Here is a 12,992-nt window from a genome sequence, read left to right as displayed (position 1 = left end):
AGTTTGCTATCTGGGTCAGTGCCTTAAAAATGTGGTTTGGGGTGCCATAACTTATCATGGAAGGGAATTTCCAATCATGCCTAGCATCAGTGGCGATGTGTCCTGGCTCAGGCCTACGTTACTGAAATGAATTTGCGCAACAGGCAATTGGGAATCACCTGAACAATACATATACTTCAGTAGAGATAACTCGGTTGTGGATCTGACACTGCATGCGTAGTCCTAGGCTATGGCTAACTCTCATATCCACCTGTTTTTTTAACCCTCGACCATACACGAACCCAGTGTATGGTCGAGGGTTAAACTGTTAGAAACTGTTAGAAAACCTTGTCCCAAAATAGTTTATTTAGCCCAGAATTTTCCAAGACTGTGGAGCTAGCGCGTGGCAGTCGGTCATGGCATGCACAGCAATGGCGTCTATAAAAGTATCATGTCACTAATTCTTCCAATTTGTACATGAGATCTGTTTTTGGGTAAGTTTATTCGTTTCAACCTTTAGATGCATGAGTTCTAAATATTTCCGACGCTTCCACAAGTTATTTTTCCAAAACGGAAGCTAGGTAGCTTTAATTAGCTTCTGTTACCTAGCAACCTAGCATAATACTCGAACCAATGCTACTACTTGCTAGTGTTACTTGTTAGCCTACTAATTGTACATTTTGAAGCCATACTACAGCGTTTGTCATATAGTTTTTGTCTATTGGAAAATAGTCGGTTGGAATGTTCAGAATCACACATGTGCGACGCTACGCTGTGGGGCCGTGCTTTCGAACGATCACATATGTGCGGTGCAACTCCTTTAATATCAATATGCTAATACTATGTACATAAACTACATTACACTTTCATTTCTGTACAGATGATCCTACCACCATCACTAGCACTGTGTCCCTTGGAAATGATGGTAAAGTAATGAATGACCGTTTATAACAGTGACAATAATTGTATGAGCCATGGCAACCCTAAAGGCTATGTTATGAAGCAAAAGCATGACTTAAAACTTTTGCATCACCAGATGCCATACCCCTAGGTGTCAACTGTGGTCTGGTGGAGGAGAACCCATAAGGGGCCCAGGAAAACAGCTGGCAGCCAGGCAAGTGCAAATATAAGACACTCAAAAAAAAATACTCAAACCATTGCCAACTCATTGTAAGGCATACCTAAGTTGTTCTGATCGTGGGGGGAAACATATTTGTCAAAACAACAAATGTTGTCATACTAATGCTTTGTATACCCCATTCAGCTGTACCATCTTGGGCAAAGACCATTCAAGGTAACATTTGTCATGTACATCAATGTTACAGCTAATCTAGAAGAACCACAGTGTATGCCAATCATGCAAACTCTTGTAAACTTGTTTTACTTGTCCTTAATTACAGACACATTACAGGCTATGCTCCGGAAGATGGAGACATTGTAGGAGAACCAGCGAGAGGCTCTCCTATTCAGGCGACTACAGGGCAGACACACTGAAGAGGTGCCAGTGATGGACCTACAGGTGGTCCAAACACAGGCTGAACTCCAAGACCTTGAGGAGCGCCTTAAGGTGCTGGAGTTCCGAAAGAGAGTGGTAGGTGGTTGGAGATGTCATGAACTATGGCTTATACGCAAAGTTCAACGTTCAAATTGGTGCTGACAATAAGTTCATGACTTCTAATTGCAGACGCTGTGATGAAGTGGAAGACGGGACTGGGAGAGAAGGCTCAAACACGCCCCGGCAGCCCATTCAAAACAAGCCAGGTGAATGAATCATGATTGCAGCTTCCATATCCAACCTTTCACATGGCTATGTGACAAAAAAATAGAATCCCATAATATTTTTTTGATGATGTATATTATTTTAGATGTGATTTTTTATGACTTGTATAGCCCCTTTCACACGTGCAATTATGTTGATAGAACACTAACTTATTTTGTGCTTCATTGTCAGGGCCAACAGACAGGACCTGTAGCGGGGACTGGCAGAAGATTTTAATTCACTGTTTGGTACTTTGTTTGAAATAAAATGACAATGTTACATGGAAATGCTGCCTTGTTTATGATTAGCTTGAGTTAGGCTACACATCACACAAACATAGTCCTCCTAAAGTTGGCTACCATGTAGCCTATTATACAAGAACAAGTAGCATTTTGGGCAAATGAGGTCTGCATATGAACCGCCCCAATATAAGCAGTAGAATTGAGAAATATAGGTTACTTAATTAACATTGCAGTTAAGGACTGGCAACGTCACAAAACAACGTTGCTAGGAGGTCGCGGTTACAGACTGGCAACGTTGGAAAATAACGTTGCCACAACGTCGCGGTTACGGACTGGCAACGTGATTTTGTGACGTTGCCGTTACTTCATGGCGTCTTTCACTTCCACTACTGTAACTAGCTAGTTACCAGAGCAAAGTTACGTAACTAATGTGACGAGAGACTGAATTTGAAAGTACAAAAATCCCACCAGGAGCACCGACAACGTCGGCAAACCTGCGCCTGGCCTCGTTCTTTTTATTAATGTCTTTGTACAAATACAGAGACGTATCGTAAAGGACTGGACATGCAGCCACACAGGCGATTAGTTTCTCCTCCATCTTAAAAACTGAAAGCTAGAAATGTTTACCATGATTGCTACGTTACGAGAAACAAGAAAACACTGCAATTGGCCATCGCTAGCGAAAATCGCTCCTCATTTGCATAAAGTTGAGAAAATCTCAACTCGATCGCGTTGTGTCGCTACCCACAATGCACCACACAAGCGATTCGCCTGGCTCCATTGAAAATGGATGGAAAACATGTCGTCACTCGCATCGCGTCGCTGCAGTGTAAACGCACCGTTACGTTCTAAACTGATCTGTTATTGTTTACGTTCCAAAAAAGGTCTATACATGAGCTGCGCGCTGATTGGTTGGTTTACAACGAATGAAGCTGCGGAGCAAAGACGCAACACTACCAACACTCACTGAAACAAGGTGGAAACTTGAAATATAAACGTACAAATAAATCTATTGTGTCTACACAACACTGTTTTCAACAGATTGACTAGATATCATTTGAAATTATTACGTTACTTGTTTCCACCTCTGTTGTCGAAGCCAACAGGATCGCCAGGTGGGTAACGTTAGTACTACAGCTTAGCAAACAAACTACTGTATGATTCAACTCTTACTGAAAAATACATCTGGACAAACATGCAGAATTGTAGTATTATATGACAACACGTTGTATTTATTTGAATGAAACAGTCAGGAACATGAAATAACGTTAGCCCCATTGCCAATAAACTAGGCTAAATCATCACACATTCTACCTATGCTCTTGCGTTAGCAAGCTAAACTAGTTTACAGTGTTTTCGCTATCTAGCTGTTCTTGCAGTCCTTGTAAATCAGCGTTAATAAAAAGCAGATGAGCTACAGTCTAGCTAACATTGACTAGACGGGCATGATGTTTGTCTATACCAGCGTCTCTCAACCCTTGGGTCGCGACCCAAATTTGGGTCGCGGGAGTTTCTGAAAGGGTCGCGAGACAAATTGTAAATGTTAACCTTTTTTCCACTAGCCATGCTCCCTCTGTCCATTAGGGAATCCCTGCTCCCAGTTCTGACATTAAATTACATAAGCCGGCACTGGTTCTGTATGTAGGCCTATCTAACAATAACATGTTCGAACATTCAGCCAATCAAATTTGAATGCAGATATTTCAAATGTAGCAACATGCAAAACGTCACTGGACTGCGCGATGATTTTGCAGATGACACTGACATGACCGGAGAAAAGTAGAAGTAGAATAGACAAAATAAAATGGAGAAATTTCTAACAGGCAAAACAAAATCAGAGTGTAAACCGAGTACCAGCTCAGATACGTCTTCTTCTGGAGAACCGAAGAAGAAATATATACGGGTGTACGACCCGGCATTTCTTAACCCTTGTGTTATCTTCGGGTCATTCTGACCCATCAGTCATTGTGACCCACTGTCGTATTGCGACAAATTTACCTCATACAAAAACAAAGTGAAGCATTTTCTTTTAACTGTCGGGCTGTCTCAGACCCCTCACATTGCAATGGTTAAAAGAAAATTATTTTTATTTGTTTTTGTATTGGGTGAAATTGGGTAAACACAACGATGGTTCGTTGTGAACCTTTGGGTCATGTGACCCGAAGGCAGCACGAGGGTTAAATATGGTTTCACCTATTGCTTGAAGAATGGTGAGCAAAAACCGTTGTGTGTGCTATGCAACGAGCTGCTAGCTAACGAAAGCCTGAAGCCTTCTAAATTACAGAGACATTTGATAACAAAGCACGCCAGTTATAAAGACAAAGATTTGGATTTTTTCAATCGTATGAGCCAAAACCTTGAGGCATCCCAAAAAACATTTGAACGTGCCATCACTGTTCAGGAGCAGGCACTACGTGCATCCTATCTGGTCTCCTACCGGCTAGCTAAATGCAAAAAGGCCCATATGGTTGCAGAAGAGCTTATCCTCCCCTGTGCCTATGTGCACTGCACTCATAGGTGAAAAAGAAGCAGCAAAATTGAAGACAATTCCCCTGTCAAATGACACTGTTCATAGGAGGATATGTGACATGTCCAATGATGTTGAGCAGCAGCTCACTGAACGTCTCTGCGCTTGTGACTATTTCGCCTTACAACTGGATGAATCCACAGACGTGTTTATGTGCGGTATGTGCAGAATGGTGACTTTGAAGAGCAGTTCTTATTTAATGCAGATTTGCCAACAACTGCAGCAGAGATTTTTTCTGCAATGGACACATACCTAAACTCAGTGGGGCTCTCCTGGTCAAAGTGTGCTGGTGTGACAACGGATGTGGCAGCCTCGATGACAGGAAAACATTCAGGGGTTGTCAAAAGAATTTTGGATGTAGCTGCACCAAACACTATGTGGAATCACTGCTTTTTACATAGGGAAGCATTAGCTGCTAAAGACATGGTACCGGAGCTTCACGGAACATTGAAAGAGGTTGTGAGAGTTGTGAATTACATCAAGCATAGCGCAAAGAATGCAAGGTGTTTTCAAGCCTTCTGCAAAGAGATGGGGAGCGATCACGAACAATTGCTGTATCATGCCGAGGTCCGCTGGTTATCCAGGGGCAAAGTGTTATCCAGAGTTTACGAACTCAGAAACGAACTGGCAGCATTTCTAGCTGAGAAAAACGCACAACTGGCGGACTTTTTTAACGATGACCAGTGGATTGCACGTCTCTCATATCTTGCTGACATTTTTGATCATTTGAACACTTTGAATGTGTCATTACAAGGCAGGGGGCATAACAGATTTGAACAGATGGACAAAATCGACTCCTTCAAGAAAAAGTTGAGTCTGTGGACCAAGCATGTTTCCAGCGACAGATTGGACATGTTCACAAACGTGAGTCAAGAGGTAGAAAACCTGACGGATAGGCCTACTGACAGATCGGAGCTGAAAAGGGTCATGCAAGCGCATTTGGAAAAGCTGCATGTGCGCTTTTGTGATTATTTTCCAGAGCAGAAGGTGCCGGACAAATATTGGATAAGGGAACCTTTTGGAATTGACGTGGAGACGGTGACTTTATCATCAGAAGAGGAATCTCAACTGGTGGACCTATCGTGTGATTGTGGCCTGCAAAATAAGTTCTTAGAGTTGACTCTCCCTCAGTTTTGGTGCAGTGTTGCGCACGAGTATCCTACCCTTGCTCACCATGCAATCAGAGTTCTTTTGCCTTTCAGCACCACTTTTTTATGCGAAGTTGGATTTTCTGCTCTCACACTGCTTAAGGACAAAAGCAGAAACAAACTGAACGTTGAACATGATCTTCGGATTGCACTGTCTTCAATCACCCCAAATGTTGACAGACTTGTAAAAAAGAAACAGCCCCAGATTTCTCATTAAAAAGTCAAGCCTAATATTTATATTTATCTATGAATGTTATGAACTTTATGAAGAAGAAGAGAAGAAACCTGTAAAACCTAATAAACAGATTTTAAAAAGTCAAGCCAACATGTTGTTAATGCTTTCTCAATAAAAAGTTGTACATATAAGTCTATGATTTCTCATTTACAAGTTGAACATGTAAGTCCATTTCTCATTAAGAAGTTGAGCATGTAAGTAAGGATTTCTCATTTAGAAAATTAACATAAGTCCTGTGATAAGTGGAACATGTAAGTCCATCTCTGACTAAAAAGGTGAATGTGTAAGTCCATGGATTCTCCTTAAGAAGTTGAACATGTAAATTCATAATTTCCTATTAAGAAAGTTGAAAATGTATGGCTTAAGTCCATGATTTCTCAAAGAAGTTGAGCATATAGGCCTAAGTCCATGATTGCATTACTGATCCTGACTGTTAAACAGTTGCATGTGGTTTCACAGTAAAACAGTGGTATAGTATTAAGCCTAGTAGTAGTGGTAGTAATTATAATAATACAATTGTTAAATTATTGGCCTGATGATTCATGTTGATTATTATTTGTTGTTGGGTCGCGACTGCGCTGGTATCTTAAAATGTGGGTCATGGAGCAAAAAAGGTTGAGAATAAAGAATATGTTGTGCTTATTAAAGTTATGCATTGTGCTTATTAAAGTTATGAACTTAAAAGTGTGCTCAGGCTTAAACATTGGGTCTCACACTGGGTGTGGGAAGCAGGCTGTTCTTTGTGTCTCTATCTCTTCATTTTCAGAAACAACCTTGAAACCGGGTGGAGACGGCACCCGAGCAGGTGGGACGCGTAGGCAAGAACAACTCCCTGATGCACGAGAGAACAAGCTCAACCCTTTTTTAATACTTGTGTGTTTCAATTGCACTGTATAAATATATGCTGGGGAGGGACAGATAGCCAGTTGGACTTCGTGAACCAGCCCAAACTCTGTTGCGGGTAGGGAAACTTAGACAACCCAAGAGCTCTGTACTTGTTGATTTCCAACTGCTGCATTAAAGCTGATATTATCGGACCTCTGCGACTCCAGACCACTCTTTCTAGAACACAGATTTGTGTCATTGGATACCATCATTACATATTGGAATAGACACAAAGACTTTGAATCCTTCAAATGGTGACCCCGACGCTGAAAAGAGGGAGTCCAGAGGCCGACCGACAGATCGGGAGAGAGACCCATACACCGGTACGAGGAGGCAGACGTAATCGTCAGAGGCGCCTCAACATAAAAAAAAGGTAAGCAGACACCTGTTAATTCAAAGTACTGCTATTCGGAACTGAGAACCAGGAGGTTAGAGTCCTCTCCAGGGGTTAGAGTCCCTAAACTCGTTGTCCTTGTCCAAGGGGAGGTTAGAGTCCTCTCCAGGAGTTAGAGTCCCTAAACTCGTTGTCTTTGTCCAAGGGGAGGTTAGAGTCCTCTCCAGGGGTTAGAGTCCCTAAACTCGTTGTCTTTGTCCAAGGGGAGGTTAGAGTCCTCTCCAGGAGTTAGAGTCCCTAAACTCGTTGTCTTTGTCCAAGGGGAGGTTAGAGTCCTCTCCAAGGGTTAGAGTCCCTGAACTCTTTGTCTTTGTCCAGAGGGAGGTTAGAGTCCTCTCCAAGGGTTAGAATCCCTGAACATTGTCTATTTGTGTGGAGTCAGATTGAGTTTAATAAAAATAGAGAGGAGTGTGGTGTGTCTTTTATTTGTCCTCTCCGGTACAAGAGGGTTACAGAATTGAATTGATGTGAAAAAGTAATATTTGTGTGGAGTCGGGTTGAGTTGAACGGTATTTTAAACAGATCTGTCGTTCTTTAAAAAATAAAATAAAAAATAAAAATATCCACTAGGTGTCCTCCAAGGACCATAATTGCCTTCAGTGCAAAATCTAACAAGTTGTCAAATTGTGAGATCACTCACTTTTATCAATCTCGTGCTTTTTTTTCTTTGACCAAGAAGTTACAGAAATCCCGAGGAGAGTTGGAGAAAGGTGGGGGCTAAAAGAGTCCTGTTACTTGAGATCTTACAAAGGTGATCCCAGAGGGTATAGTTCTGCATAATTATGTGAGTATTAATGCTGATAGATGTGTTCGTTTAGATGAATCCCAAGTTTGGTGGTTAACAAATGCGTGATCAACATTTGTTATAATTCCTAGCCAAACAGGGAGGTTTTTTGAAGCCTTTCCGACCAGAACTTGGATTTATAGGCGGAAAATCTGGAATGTGTGATGGTATTCAGTAAAAATGCAGAAATTGAACCCCTGGTTTATAAATTGGTTCTAATACAATTGGAAGAGTTATACTAGAGCAAACCAGCTGTGTTGGTCAAAGAATGGTTTGAGGAAATGTATGTGAAAAATTATGAGGAAGCAATTGGAAAGTTACATAAAGGATTGGTTTAGAGAGGATCATGGAAGGTTATGAAATAAAACAAGAACGTTTTGTGGATGTGAAGAGATGATTGGTTTAAACACTGATGTTTTGAAGAGGAAACTATGAATATACTTTGATGGTATATGGGATAACATTTTAAGTCAAAATAGTAAAATCTAGGGTTTTTAAGAGTTTTGATAAAGGTATTAGATATAATTTGGTTAAAAATGAGAAAGAGAACATAACTAAATGTACTTTTATTTGGAGTTTAATTGTAATTTGGTTTTAAGTTTTATTTGAGTTTTATCAGAGCCTGGCATACTGTTTGGGATAAACAGTTAGGCTGTGATAATGTTGTATTAATAAATGGTATTAGTGTATGAAGAGGATTATTATAACATTCAGTTCTGAAATAATTTGGGAACACTCATCAAGTCTGATAAATTGTGGTTATGATGGTTTGAGCTAATTGGCTCGTTTTGAACTGCAGCAAAACGAGTTATGAAGTTCTACCTATCTGACCTTTATAGAAAATATATTTGGGAAAAATGTTTGGTTAATAGCTGCATTAAGAACATTATTTGGTCTATATTTCATTTAAGAAGCATACAGATTCTGGTTTGGCATAATGAAAATTGCTTTTATCATATCTTTGATAAAAAGAGGTGTGATTTGGTAAAATAGAGAATCTAAAACAATATTGGTCTTAAACTTAACTGTTTTAAAAGACAGAAAAGGTTTTTTGGAGTGAAAGAAATTAGACTAACAGTTGATTTTCTAAAGAAGGGAACAAAGAAACAGATTGTCATTTCTAGGCATGACTAATAGGAGTTGAATATGGGGGCTCGTTATTAGATGCTGTTACATGTGTTTGCTCAACAATAAGAAAACTGAAGGGAAAATACTGCCTGGTAATTATAGATACAGTATGTTTACTATGTGAATTGAAGTCTTTCCCAGTCCTATACCAGGTGCATAACACCATTTGAATTGATTTATTGGAGATCATATGTAATACCACAACTTAAACCTTTCACATAGCATGATGAAGAGGCGAATCAAATGGTTAACCAATTTTATAAAAAAATGCTAACTAGAAAAGAGATGTCTTCTGCTAAATTCTGTTCCAGGTGAAGCAGTAAACCAAAGAGTGGAGGAGTCAAACGAGGAGATTGGGTATTGATTAAAGTTATCAATGAAAGGAGGGATCTTATGAGAACTTAAAATATCCTGTCTAATTTCTGGTTTTTCTATTTGTTTCGAATTTAGTTTATTTTATTACAATTCTAAAAGCTTGGCTAAAGTTGTATGTATGTGGTGAAGGGGGCCTGTGAGCATGTCCAGGTCTGCCGTGGATACATGGATGTCGAATGTCCACTCTGGAGTGACGGTGGGTTTTCCCCTATAACATCATTAGGGTTTTCCCACTGTGTCCAGTGTGTCCACACCACTTGGCTATAACGCTGCATAGTCTCATCATTATTGTATGTCAACATTGTGTAATCGGTAATGGGATATTTTTTGAATTTGGGTTTGTTGTCACACCCTATAAGGGTGTGAAAGGAGGGATTTATTTGAACTTTAAAAATATCCACTTTAAATCCTGAAATGGGTTCTTGATTTCAATATCTGTGTTTAATCATTGGTGTTCGACTGTTCGCATCTCATTTGACTCAGTTACTGCTTGATCATGGGAGATAAGGTGATGCTGGGACTGTAACTCTTTTCTGCTTCAGGACGAGTCAGACCGGCGGGTCTGACTACCTAACCCCTGTTCTAAGGCCCCATTCCCCTGGAGACCCTGCCCCATCTGCCCCTATGCCCCATCAGACCTAGGAGTGGTCTGGCCCCCCCCCTTCCCCTTGAAGACCCTGTCCCACCTGCCCCAATACATCATCAGATGTTCTGGGAAGCCTGTTGTACATTTATGGACAGGACCATTCAAGGTCATCGAGAGAACCTCGCACGCCCTAAGGGTGCTGGGGAAAGGAAGTACGTGGTACCACTGGAGCATGTGTTGTGCTGCTCCAGAATCCAGTCGTACGTTGCAGGAGTTGGTGGAGAAGGGCCAGTGAACCTTTTGCTATTGCTACGAATGTGAGAGTCCAGAAAAGAGGGTTACGACTAGGCCAAGAGTGATACTGCTTGACCACACTAGAATTGTACTGGACTAAGAAGGTTTCCGCTATTTTACTTAAGAGTGTGCTATATCAACATGATTGTTGCTGTATCCCATGTATCAGGTCCCTGTGTAACAGGATCATTGTCTCGGCTGAGGAGAACCCAACAAAGGGGTTCCAAATGCCGTTTCTGGGGCTGGCTGACCAGGATGAGGAGGTGGTGGTTGGTCCGGGCTATGTTGATTGATCTCTGGTGTTTTCAGAGATCAAAAGAGGGATTAAAGAATATGTTGTGCTTATTAAAGTTATGCATTGTGCTTATTAAAGTTATGAACTTAAAAGTGTGCTCAGGCTTAAACATTGGGTCTCACACTGGGTGTGGGAAGCAGGCTGTTCTTTGTGTCTCTATCTCTTCATTTTCAGAAACAACCTTGAAACCGGGTGGAGACGGCACCCGAGCAGGTGGGACGCGTAGGCAAGAACAACTCCCTGATGCACGAGAGAACAAGCTCAACCCTTTTTTAATACTTGTGTGTTTCAATTGCACTGTATAAATATATGCTGGGGAGGGACAGATAGCCAGTTGGACTTCGTGAACCAGCCCAAACTCTGTTGCGGGTAGGGAAACTTAGACAACCCCAGAGCTCTGTACTTGTTGATTTCCAACTGCTGCATTAAAGCTGATATTATCGGACCTCTGCGACTCCAGACCACTCTTTCTAGAACACAGATTTGTGTCATTGGATACCATCATTACATATTGGAATAGACACAAAGACTTTGAATCCTTCAAATGGTGACCCCGACGCTGAAAAGAGGGAGTCCAGAGGCCGACCGACAGATCGGGAGAGAGACCCATACACCGGTACGAGGAGGCAGACGTAATCGTCAGAGGCGCCTCAACATAAAAAAAAGGTAAGCAGACACCTGTTAATTCAAAGTACTGCTATTCGGAACTGAGAACCAGGAGGTTAGAGTCCTCTCCAGGGGTTAGAGTCCCTAAACTCGTTGTCCTTGTCCAAGGGGAGGTTAGAGTCCTCTCCAGGAGTTAGAGTCCCTAAACTCGTTGTCTTTGTCCAAGGGGAGGTTAGAGTCCTCTCCAGGGGTTAGAGTCCCTAAACTCGTTGTCTTTGTCCAAGGGGAGGTTAGAGTCCTCTCCAGGAGTTAGAGTCCCTAAACTCGTTGTCTTTGTCCAAGGGGAGGTTAGAGTCCTCTCCAAGGGTTAGAGTCCCTGAACTCTTTGTCTTTGTCCAGAGGGAGGTTAGAGTCCTCTCCAAGGGTTAGAATCCCTGAACATTGTCTATTTGTGTGGAGTCAGATTGAGTTTAATAAAAATAGAGAGGAGTGTGGTGTGTCTTTTATTTGTCCTCTCCGGTACAAGAGGGTTACAGAATTGAATTGATGTGAAAAAGTAATATTTGTGTGGAGTCGGGTTGAGTTGAACGGTATTTTAAACAGATCTGTCGTTCTTTAAAAAATAAAATAAAAAATAAAAATATCCACTAGGTGTCCTCCAAGGACCATAATTGCCTTCAGTGCAAAATCTAACAAGTTGTCAAATTGTGAGATCACTCACTTTTATCAATCTCGTGCTTTTTTTTCTTTGACCAAGAAGTTACAGAAATCCCGAGGAGAGTTGGAGAAAGGTGGGGGCTAAAAGAGTCCTGTTACTTGAGATCTTACAAAGGTGATCCCAGAGGGTATAGTTCTGCATAATTATGTGAGTATTAATGCTGATAGATGTGTTCGTTTAGATGAATCCCAAGTTTGGTGGTTAACAAATGCGTGATCAACATTTGTTATAATTCCTAGCCAAACAGGGAGGTTTTTTGAAGCCTTTCCGACCAGAACTTGGATTTATAGGCGGAAAATCTGGAATGTGTGATGGTATTCAGTAAAAATGCAGAAATTGAACCCCTGGTTTATAAATTGGTTCTAATACAATTGGAAGAGTTATACTAGAGCAAACCAGCTGTGTTGGTCAAAGAATGGTTTGAGGAAATGTATGTGAAAAATTATGAGGAAGCAATTGGAAAGTTACATAAAGGATTGGTTTAGAGAGGATCATGGAAGGTTATGAAATAAAACAAGAACGTTTTGTGGATGTGAAGAGATGATTGGTTTAAACACTGATGTTTTGAAGAGGAAACTATGAATATACTTTGATGGTATATGGGATAACATTTTAAGTCAAAATAGTAAAATCTAGGGTTTTTAAGAGTTTTGATAAAGGTATTAGATATAATTTGGTTAAAAATGAGAAAGAGAACATAACTAAATGTACTTTTATTTGGAGTTTAATTGTAATTTGGTTTTAAGTTTTATTTGAGTTTTATCAGAGCCTGGCATACTGTTTGGGATAAACAGTTAGGCTGTGATAATGTTGTATTAATAAATGGTATTAGTGTATGAAGAGGATTATTATAACATTCAGTTCTGAAATAATTTGGGAACACTCATCAAGTCTGATAAATTGTGGTTATGATGGTTTGAGCTAATTGGCTCGTTTTGAACTGCAGCAAAACGAGTTATGAAGTTCTACCTATCTGACCTTTATAGAAAATATATTTGGGAAAAATGTTTGGTTAATAGCTGCATTAAGAACATTAT

At 40.6% G+C, this 12,992-nt stretch overlaps 1 protein-coding gene and 1 long non-coding RNA gene across 5 annotated transcripts in view; one reads left to right on the top strand and one right to left on the bottom strand.

Annotated features, from left to right (window-relative positions):
* The window catches only part of LOC134035300 (uncharacterized), a 44,346-nt gene extending 42,249 nt beyond the window's left edge, over nt 1-2,097 (top strand). The window contains exons 2-5 of the long non-coding RNA XR_009932338.1: nt 860-904; nt 1,016-1,273; nt 1,380-1,570; nt 1,664-2,097. This is a non-coding gene — a long non-coding RNA (uncharacterized LOC134035300). The remainder of the gene's footprint in view (nt 1-859; nt 905-1,015; nt 1,274-1,379; nt 1,571-1,663) is intronic.
* The window catches only part of hhatlb (hedgehog acyltransferase like, b), a 147,199-nt gene that overhangs the window by 53,234 nt on the left and 80,973 nt on the right, over nt 1-12,992 (bottom strand). The window lies entirely within an intron of this gene.

This window comes from Osmerus eperlanus, chromosome 15 (assembly GCF_963692335.1).
Source record: "Osmerus eperlanus chromosome 15, fOsmEpe2.1, whole genome shotgun sequence".
Taxonomy (NCBI): domain Eukaryota; kingdom Metazoa; phylum Chordata; class Actinopteri; order Osmeriformes; family Osmeridae; genus Osmerus; species Osmerus eperlanus.
This window is presented reverse-complemented; position numbering and strand designations above follow the sequence as displayed.